Here is a 9,023-nt window from a genome sequence, read left to right on the forward strand (position 1 = left end):
TTAAATTCCCCTTTATAACGTTTCCTTCCCCATCTCTTTAACCATAATTCTTGAATTTGAACTGATAAATGCTATTGTCTTGTTAGGATGTTAAATACTTTTATTAGTGAATAATAAGATTATTAAAAAACAGATTGTTGTAGTTGTACAAATAAAAACTTTCTTGCAGTATAATTATTCCACAACGCCCTTACCATCCTATATTTCATGGCTTGCAATTGCTCATACAATGCTAATAGTTTTAAAAAATCAAGCAACATTCTGTCAGAAGTATAGTTTTATTGATTTTTAAATATTGGTGACCATAAATACTTTAAAATCTTGCAGTAAAAATAGTTGAAATAGCTGTAACACACAGCAATGTTTAAGAGCTCCATAAAGAAGTCTTTAAATAGGGCAATTATCCAGTCAAATCTAACGCACAGTCAGAAAACGTAAAATATTTAGCAGAATAATATACACATCATTTTACTTAAAGAATGTATATTTGCTTTAAGTGCCCCTTAAGTAGCCTTATATTAAATGCATGTAGAAACTAAAAGGGCCATTCAGCCCAATAATCACATACAAACAGTAATGCACAATTTTCCAAAAAAAAGGTTAATAACAGAAAATCTGTGATGTTGGGAAGCAACAAAAAATTTCCTAAATGGGTCTTTAAAAGTCTGAAAATGATCATACGTCACCAAAACCAGCAATTTTTAATTTCAAATGTGTTGTTTAAGAAGCAGAGATATTATACAACCCATTGTGGAAAAAGAGGTTGAAGATAGCATTATTCATATTAATAATGCATTTTGAAGATAAAAATATTTATCTGTAAACAATGTGCCATCTTATTGCTGTCTCAGCCGTTTGTGATAATAAGCATATCAAGCATGTCCTCTCTCCCCTATTACAAGGCTTTTGTAGGACATGAAACAATGTTTGCAAGAATCCTGCTCCAAATAATCTCAGAAAATATCTAAGATAAAAAAAAAAAAAAAAGGTTTAAAAGTACGCTTTTTTCCCCTAGACTAATAATTGGTTATTAAACAAAGTGTTATATTCTCTTTCACGTTTGGCTAGTTTTGTAAGCATGCACCATTTTCTTATTTATAAAACACTGGATGTATATAACACTAACAATTTTTTTCCACATTTTATGTAAGAAAATCTGTTTTTCTTCCACCTTTTGTTTTTTGGGGGGATTTTTGATCCTAAACTCATGTAATAGACACTATTTGCAGGTACAAATGTATATCCTAGCTTAGAATCATGCATACATAAATTCTGATACTGCAAACAAATTGTGTTTGACCGCTACCCTTTTATTTACACTTAAGTCACCCTATATATGCTCCCCATAAACCCCATCCCCATCAAAGCACACAACACACCACATGTAGCCCCATGTAATAAAAGCACAGCTTAGTGAAAAGGGGCCATGACAGGGCTAGGAGGTGGGCATAGGCAGAAGGTCTGTAGTGATTGGTGGGTTAGAAGGCTAGGAGACTGGGCTATATAAAAAGGTAGCCAGCTTTGAAAAGTCTTGTCTAACTTGCCTACCTGGCTGAGTTTGTGTGCACCTCGTGTATTCACTGCCTGGGTCTGGTAGGTGTATTTTTGTTTTGTAGGATGGACGTGGTCGAGAAGCTGTTGTAGGGGATCAGGATGGCGGAGGGGCGCGCAGTCCACTAGTGCGCAGCAAGGGAGGTGCAGGTCCTAGAGTGTCCGATCCCCTCCTGGTTCGCGGAGTGGTAACTCTTCCTGCATGGAGGAGAGGGGTGGTCAGGTTACCAATGGCTACGGATGGCGGGCCTGCTCTGCTTTGTGTAGCTCGGCCGAGTTCTCGGCAGACGCAGTGCAGCAGGGTGCCCAGGGGGAATGGCAGGGGTCATAGCCCTGGGGGAAGGGTAGGCTGGGCCCCTCAGGCTTGCGAGGTGACAGGCGGAGTCGGGACGAGGGGATGGTTCAAGAACGGTTTACCCCTCCCAATGTAAGAGAGGCTACAGGATGCCCCAGAAACATCTGGAACGTATGTGGTTAAATTGCTGTACAAACACTCAGGACCAGGGCTAGATATACAGGTTATATATGTCAGGGGGTGGAGTATAAATCCAAAGGTGTGTATCTTAAAAATAGAAAAAACACAGTAATAGTGCAATATGAAATGGTAGTGATGTGGATATTTTTATAGTGCCAAATAAAAAACAGTCCTCTGTTGTAGTCCTCACTCCTCACTTGACTCGTTTCGCCGAAGCTTTCTCAAAAGTTAATGATTGCAGGGTCCTGGTTGTTTAAGTAGTTTATTGATGTTTCAATCAGATTCTGGTGTAGTATGTGGCCATTTCCGGTTTTGGACATCATTTCCGGTTCCGGGATGCTGTGGTATTGACGTGCACGGAAATGCCTCGAGCGCCATTTTGGATTAGGGTGGCGGTCCAATAGGGTGATATATATGAAAGCAAAGTTAAATCAACACAGGCATATATAAAAAATATACTATAAGTAAAAATGGTAAAGTATAAACGATCTGCTTAAGCAATATAGAGTGAAATCAGTAGTGAGGGCGGCCGTCTGGGCTTTCACAGCATCAGGTTGGTTCCCCGGTTGGCGTGCAGTCGACAAATGTTGCACATCCTGGACCCATAGGATTTCCTGCAGCAGCCCTGGGGGCTTCTCAGGCGGGGGGCTTAGATGGTTAGTCCCCTGGTACGATACTCTCCCACACTAATGACTACTTTACACACCTTGCTTAACACTTTCGCTGCTGGTGGTAAAATGTGGGCAAGGTTCGGACCCCAGGGGTGGGTGTCCCGTTGGGCACAGGATCTGGCGAGGATGACACTGCGGGGAATGGGCTGGAGGTGCACTCTGCTCCGTCGACAGGTGCAAGAGGGCGGAACTGGCTGGAGGTATCCCGGACGCGGCTAGGCAGCATGCTTATGTTTCTTTTGCGGTGCCATTGGGGGTGCATTTAAAACTAGATGTGAAGGAAAAATTGTGGAAGGGTGAGTTTTGCAAAATATCCTCGCTCCTGCCTTTTGAAGACTTTATTGACCTCAAGGAGGAGGACAAAAAGGACGAGAAGAAGGAGGAGAAGAAGCAGAAGAGGTATCATAAGATACCTGTAGCGGAGCTGCAATATTAAAATCAATATCTCCGCTGGTAGACTGTAGAACATCAAAGAGAAGCGCAGTGTAGCAATATAATCCCAATTTCCCCTGTAACCGGACGATACACAGTTCTGGAAGTCAACTGATTTTTATTCAGCCACAGCTGGCTTTTATGTAGCTCCCCATGCAAAGGGTTTCTTAATTCACATTCCAGGGGTTTTCCCCTTGCCTGAGTAGAGACTTGCAACAAATAAACATTTCCCGAACACCTCCTCTGTACCTGGGAGATGATTAAGTAAGAACAACTCTTTAATTACATTATCTCCCAGGTACAGAAAATATACAATATTTATAAATGGTATAAAATACACTTTAATACTTCAGAATTCCCCGAAAGTTACTTTGTCGAATATCTGAGCACCCACTTTGTCAAAATATCCCTCAGATCTGTTCGGTGCTTTCGGAACACTATTTGAGTAAAGTTCAGACCAGTCGAACACGAGGTGAAGACCCAAAACAGTTCCAGAGATTACTTGGCTTTGACCAGTTTTCTTTCGGGAGTATAAAACATAGAAAATAACGAATGAAACCATTCGTATAGCAGAGTACGAATGCCACTCTTTCCAAGTGAACTGAACCGAACACATGAAGGGGTGGTAGTTCAGCGGTGTTCGCACCGTCGAATGTCCAATTATAGTTCCGTGCACTCGATGACCAAACACCGTCTGTGCTCGTGGACAAAGATGGGCGCCGCCACGTGTTCGGTCATACGAACGACGGCCAACCAGCTGACCGCCTAGAACCTTTCTGTTTCAAAGTGTGAATAGGGTCAATTGGAGGCACACGACTCCTCTGGGTGGTCCAACTGTTCAGTAGATGATTCGGTATACGAACAATATAGCTCTAGTCTGTTTGGGGAACCCCAATTGTCAAACCAGCTAAGTCTTTGACATGAATAGAACAGTCTCTAATACAAATAGGTGGCTGGTCACCCACAATACCTAAATCTTTCAGCAATTGGCTGCGGGAGTTTTGCATCCTTGGGGAAATATCACTGGGCTGTATTTATCTTTGTTTTGCTACTTGGACAGAATATTGGAGGAATACCGCACGTACGGTGGGCTCGCGTGGTGGACGTATGCTGAGCAGTTTCGGCAGCAGCTCGCGGTGAATCCGGGTATGAGGTGGAACCAGATGGACCAAACTTTGTGGCTGAAGCTGATGATGGCGCAGAAGGTGCAACCCTTTCGGCAAGTGGTCGGTGCAAGGGGGCAGTCCGCCTTATAGGCAGCCTTTCCAAAGTGCTTATGCTGGCTCTTCAATGAGGATCAGTGCAAATGGGGATCAGCATGTTGTTTCAAGCACAAGTGCTCGGCTTGTGGGGGAGCCCACGGCCTTAACAGGTGTTTCAAGTGAGGAAAGACATGGGCCCCCGCTGGGGCTGCAGCTACGGTTATAGTTTTTGGGTCTTCTAGTAAACCCACACACTCTGTCTCTACATTTAACTTTTCAGAAAAGGAGAAAAATAAGAAAATAAGTCAGGTAACTCCTAACATGACCCAAAAATGTTCAGTAAGTAAAATTTCTGTTTTCGATGCTAGAGGTTCCCGTCAGTCCACCCATTTTTGATATTACAAAATTAAAGAATAGTTACTCACCTCCTTTCCAATGCTGGGACTCTTCCACTACAGCCTTCAGCGATGTCAGTATCCAAGATGACATTACTCACAATCTCCTCCAATCCATGAGTGGCCACACTCCTCCAATCAAATGCGGATATCAACATTTCATTCTAAGACTAAGTTTCACTCTGTTCTGGAGGAGGTGAAGTGTCCTAGTGAAGACAACCACTAGTGGTTTATTTAAACCTGCAATGTAAACATTGCAGTTTCTACAAAATGTGTGAGATAAAGTGGTCTGGGTGACTTTAGTGATCCTTTAATCTAATATTGCACCACAGCTATTCGAAGGAAGAACAGCATGGTGGGAGAGCTGGAGGAAGAAATAGGTGTGAAATGGCAGTGAGAGGAAGTTTAGAGTAGGTGAAAAAAAGGCATGCTACCAAGAGCCCAAGGTGTATTAAGTGTACCTGTCGAAGTACACATAACGTTTATTTTATTTAAAAGTAAATTCGATTTAATCTATACATTGCACAGTATTACTAAAAATGTAAAAAGAGGAATGGATTGATTGAGGTCACACCTTTCCGACACAGATGTACTAGTAATTAAGCCAGCATGGGGTTGGAGTGCCCTGCTTGGGGACATGTTCTCATGTAGGGCCAATCATTTCACAGTGAGAGTGAGGCAAAGGTAGAACACTATTAATGAAAGAATGTTACATTGCATTTAAACATTTTAAAAACAAAACACTACAAATTATATATTGTCTATTGGGGATATCGGAAGTGAAACGATCAGGACAGAAACCTATATGGAGCTGATGGGGAGCAAGGAAAAATGTATATGATTGACAAGGGAGGGAAGTATTGGTGACCCTGGTTTATTATTGTACTCCTAAAGTTGTCTGATACAACCATAAGCACTATTGTATCATGAAAAATGTAGCGGACTCCGGGTAACCCGACTGGTCACCTCTGCTATTTTCCCTCTCGGACAGACTGGAACCGTTGGGTGATTACGCTCTTATTCCTTTAGTAACTAAACGAGACATAGTTCTGGAAGTCATCTCATTTATTCAGGCAAGACACTCAATTTATACAAAGAACCCCAGCAGGGATTCTCCATACAGAAACATAGCAAGCCACTCCCTGGTGTCCCTGTGTCTGGGAGATAATGAAGTCCGAAACTCTAGCTCAATTATCTCTTGCAGGGAGCAAATGCTCCCCCTGGATATTTTAGTTCTCCCGAAAACTGCCTTCCCAGCAGTTCAGGGCATGGAGCAGGTAGCGTTTAAAGTTTCTCCAACGTTCGCAACGTCATCTGTGTCAAAAGGGTTCCAGGTGTTCGACAACCTCGCGTTCCATCACAAAGAGTATTTACTAGACTACCTGTCCAGACAAGCGTAGGGAGAACACACCTCAATGTAAGGAAAAATAAAATACTGTCAAGGTTAACAATTTAAACTAATCAAAAAAGGGAGATCAAAGTTACTGCTAATTCATCTGACTCTACTTTACACACTCAAATTTGTTTTTCCCTTTATTACACCCTGTTCCAAATTATTATGCAAATTATATTTTTCTCATTTACCTAAATAATTGATGTAAATAACAGTCAGCATAATTCTCATGTTATCAACTATTAAAAGTACAATTCAAATTTTATTGAACAAACCTCCTAATGATAACAGTATTTTTTTTAAACATAAAAAACTTACAATGCACTGTTCCAAATTATTACGCACAGTAAGTTTCAAAACACTTTATGGGTTGTAAAAAACTGAAAATTTTCATTTGTTGTGTTTGCACCATATTTACTGAAATCAAAAGCTATTTCAAACTTTTTAAACATTTTAACAGGTCACATAACATTTTAACATAGGACCCCTTATTTGATAGCAGCTTCACAAGTCTGGCATCCATTGAACTTGTGAGTTTTTAGACAGTTTCTGCTTGAATTTGTTTACAAGATGTCAGAATAGCCTCCCAGAGCTGCTGTTTGGACGTAAACTGCCTCTCACCCTCATAGATCGTTTGCTTGAGGATGCTCTAAAGCTTTTCAATAGGATTGAGGTCAGGGGAGGATGGCGGCCGCACCATGACTTTCTCTCCTTTTATCCCCATAGCAGCCATTGATGCAGAGGTATTCTTTGCAGCATGAGATGGTGCATTGTCATGCATGAAGATGATTTTATTACGGCAAGCATAGTTCTTCCTTCTGTACCAGGGAAGAAAGTGGTCAGTCAGAAATTCCACATACTTTGCAGAGGTCATCTTTACACCTTCGGGGACCCTAAAGGGGCCGACCAGCTCTCTTCCCATGATTCCAGCCCAAAACGTGACTCCACCACCGCCTTGCTGACGTCGCAGCCTTGTTGGAACAGGGCGGCCGTCCACCAACCATCCCCTACTCCATCCATCTGGACCATCTCATCAGTGAACAGGACTGTTGGAAAATTAGTTTTCATGTATTTTTCTGCCCAATGCCGCCGTTTCTGCTTGTGAGCATTGGTTAGTGGTGGCAGAATAGAAGGTTTATGCACAGTTGCAAGACTCTGGAGGACTCTACACCTTGATGTCTGTGGGACTCCAGAGGCACCAGCAGCTTCAAATATACATTTGCTGCTATGTAATGGTATTTTAGCAGCTGCTCTCTTGATCCGATGCATGGATCTTGCAGAAATCTTCATCAATGTGCCTTTATCTGCACGAACCCGTCTGTGCTCTGAATCGGCCACAAATCTCTTAATAGTGCGATGATCACGCTTAAGTTTTCGCGAAATATCTAATGTTTTCATACCTCATCCAAGGCATTGAACTATTTCACTCTTTTCGGCAGCAGAGAGATCATAGAAACATAGAATGTGACGGCAGATAAGAACCATTTGGCCCATCTAGTCTGCCCAATTTTCTAAATACTTTCATTAATCCCTGGCCTTATCTTATAGTTAGGATAGCCTTATGCCTATCCCATGCATGCTTAAACTCCTTTACTGTGTTAACCTCTACCACTTCAGCTGGAAGGCTATTCCATGCATCCTCTACCCTTTCAGTAAAGTAATACTTCCTGATATTATTTTTTTTAGACTATGTCCTCTTGTTGTGGTAGTTTTTCTTCTTTTAAATATACTCTCCTTTACGGTGTTGATTCCCTTTATGTATTTAAAGGTTTCTATCATATCCCACCTGTCTCGTCTTTCCTCCAAGCTATACATGTTAAAGGAACACTATAGTCACCTAAATGACTTTAGCTAAATAAAGCAGTTTTAGTGTATAGATCATTCCCCTGCAATTTCACTGTCATTTAAGAGTTAAATCACTTTGTTTCTGTTTATGCAGCCCTAGCCACACCTCCCCTGGCTATGATTGACAGAGCCTGCATGAAAACAAAAAACTGGTTTCACTTTCAAACAGATGTAATTTACCTTAAACAATTGTATCTCAATCTCTAAATTGAACTTTAATCACATACAGGAGGCTCTTGTGGGGTCTAGCAAGTTATTAACATAGCAGGGGATAAGAAAATCTTAATTAAACAGAACTTGCAATAAAGAAAGCCTAAATAGGGCTCTCTTTACAGGAAGTGTTTATGGAAGGCTGTGCAAGTCACATGCAGGGAGGTGTGACTAGGATTCATAAACAAAGGGATTTAACTCCTAAATGGCAGAGGATTGAGCAGTGAGGCTGCAGGGGCATGATCTATACACCAAAACTGCTTCATTAAGCTAAAGTTGTTCAGGTGACTATAGTGTCCCTTTAAGATCCTTTAACCTTTCCTGGTAAGCTTTATCCTGCAATCCATGAACCAGTTTAGTAGCCCTTCTCTGAACTCTCTCTCTAAGGTATCAATATCCTTCTGAAGATAAGGTCTCCAGTACTGTGTACAGTACTCCAAGTGAGGTCTTACCAGTGTTCTGTACAATGGCATGAGCACTTCCCTCTTTCTACTGCTAATACCTCTCCCTATACAACCAAGCATTCTGCTAGCATTTCCTGCTGCTCTGTTACATTGTCTGCCTACCTTTAAGTCATCAGAAATAATCACCCCTAAATCCCTTTCCTCAGATGTTGAGGTTAGGACTCTATCAAATATTATGTACTCTGCCCTTGGGTTTTTACGTCCAAGATGCATTATCTTGCACTTATCCACATTAAATGTCAGTTGCCACAACCATTTTTCTAGTTTACCTAAATCATTTGCCATTTGGCTTATCCCTCCTGGAACATCAACCCTGTTACATATCTTAGTATCATCAGCAAAAAGACATACCTTACCTTCAATACCTTCTGCAATATCACTAATA

The sequence above is a fragment of the Pelobates fuscus genome, chromosome 4 (assembly GCF_036172605.1).
Source record: "Pelobates fuscus isolate aPelFus1 chromosome 4, aPelFus1.pri, whole genome shotgun sequence".
NCBI classification, from domain to species: Eukaryota; Metazoa; Chordata; class Amphibia; order Anura; family Pelobatidae; genus Pelobates; species Pelobates fuscus.